This window comes from Strix aluco, chromosome 3 (genome assembly GCF_031877795.1).
Source record: "Strix aluco isolate bStrAlu1 chromosome 3, bStrAlu1.hap1, whole genome shotgun sequence".
Taxonomy (NCBI): domain Eukaryota; kingdom Metazoa; phylum Chordata; class Aves; order Strigiformes; family Strigidae; genus Strix; species Strix aluco.
The window spans coordinates 121,553,976-121,555,643 of NC_133933.1; the positions used below are offsets into that span (position 1 = coordinate 121,553,976).

Consider the following 1,668-nt stretch of genomic DNA (forward strand, 5'->3'; position numbering starts at 1 on the left):
GGTATAGGGCAGCAGGCAAGATGGAGCTTGGGTCCTAGCACTGAAGCTCCTATGACCCCGTGTGTTCTGTGGCTTCATGTTAACATGGTGAACTCCACCTAAAAACAGTAGCATGGCAATTAGGTGTGGCAGAGTCCTACTATGAAACAATGCTGACCTCTGAGAGGTGGTATGGACCATATGATAAGAGGAGAAAAATAGGATCTAATTTCTAGCCAAGGCTCTCTGTCACAAATGTAGATGATTGGTGATAAGGTTTATCAGTGCACTCTGCAGACACTGTATTCAGAATTTCCTATAGAGTGGGAAACAGTCATTATGATTGGAGGATGCGGAGACTAATTTGTAGCTGGAGTCATTGCCAGCTCAACAAGAACAACTCCAGCTTCCTCCTGAATTTCAGTTTTTCTGGAAAAAAAAAAAAATCTCATATTCTCTGCTACTCTTCCTGCTCCACGAAGAGGACCTAATAGGGGAAAGTCAGCTGCTCTCCCTCTCCACTGAGGACTGAACACCATTCTTACAGAAGGGAGGAGAGGACAGGAAAAGCCCAACTTCTCAGGAATTCTTCATCCTTAGACATCTGGCTCTTGAGTGTCCCTCCACCAGCCCTCCTCCTCTTAAACTGGATAAATGGAGGTATCCTAAGATGGACAACATTATTTTAAATGGAGAGATGGGTGCAGCAGGGGAAGATGTCTATTTTCAGGATATTCAAAATGGTAAAAAATACTATTGAGAAAATAGGGGAAGAACTAAGGATATAAGTCTTTGTAGGAGAAAAAGAGCTGTGTGGAATGAAGAGATAAGTGGGTGGTGATAGGACTGATAAGACTACAAATGATAGGAGAGCTCTAGAAATGAGGCACTGAATCATCTTATCTTAGGTATTTGTGGGAGCTGGGACTCTAGGGTGATCCTCTAGGGGACCTAGGTGCTCTGGAGCTGAAAAAGGATGGGAAAAATTCTAAAGCTTAAAGACAGACCAAACAATTCAGTGTAGTCCTTTTTTAAACAAATCAGATTAAATATACACATACTTTGGGAATTAATCCCACAGTTTTGTAAATCAGGATTGTGATTTTTTGAGCCTCTGGAATTTTCAATGCTGTATGCAGTGCATAACTACAAATGTGGTACAGCTTTTTGTATAGGCACAAGGAAGAACAATAGAATGTCTCCCAGAGCATTTACAACACTCATAAAATGACTTTTTTCCTCTTTCAGAAACCAGGTTCATGAAAAGGGATACTCCATCAACAGTCATTTGCAGGAAAAGCCCACCGGAACTTTGAGCAGTTGAGTTAAAGGGTTTTATATTCTTGCCAGTAGAATAAAATTTACTTGTTCCATTTATTTTGCTTCTCTCGTTTTCTGGTCTTTTTAGGCTGGGGTATATAGTTCCACTGCCCAGGTCTAAGATGAAGACATACTCACATGTTTTTTCTGTTCATCCTAACATCATGCACCAATGTCATCCCACACTGCTTGGTTCTCCCATACGTTCATTTGCCATTCTGCTGTCTACACAGCATGCAGAGATGGAGGTTGGTTCTCAGTTATGACCTGGGATGAAAGCAAATAATTCTTGAAGTGGACCTTTGTATAAAGGTAAAGAGTATCTTCATTTCTGTTCTGTTCTTTATGCTGTCAGTTTTCTTGTGACTG

The 1,668-nt window shown here is 41.0% G+C and overlaps 1 long non-coding RNA gene across 1 annotated transcript; it reads left to right on the forward strand.

The window, feature by feature from the left end:
- Nucleotides 1–297: 297 nt before the first annotated feature.
- Nucleotides 298–1,356, forward strand: LOC141921882 (uncharacterized). The gene is made up of 2 exons (XR_012622812.1): nucleotides 298–639; nucleotides 1,228–1,356. It is a non-coding gene; the product is annotated as an uncharacterized LOC141921882 (long non-coding RNA).
- Nucleotides 1,357–1,668: the final 312 nt, after the last annotated feature.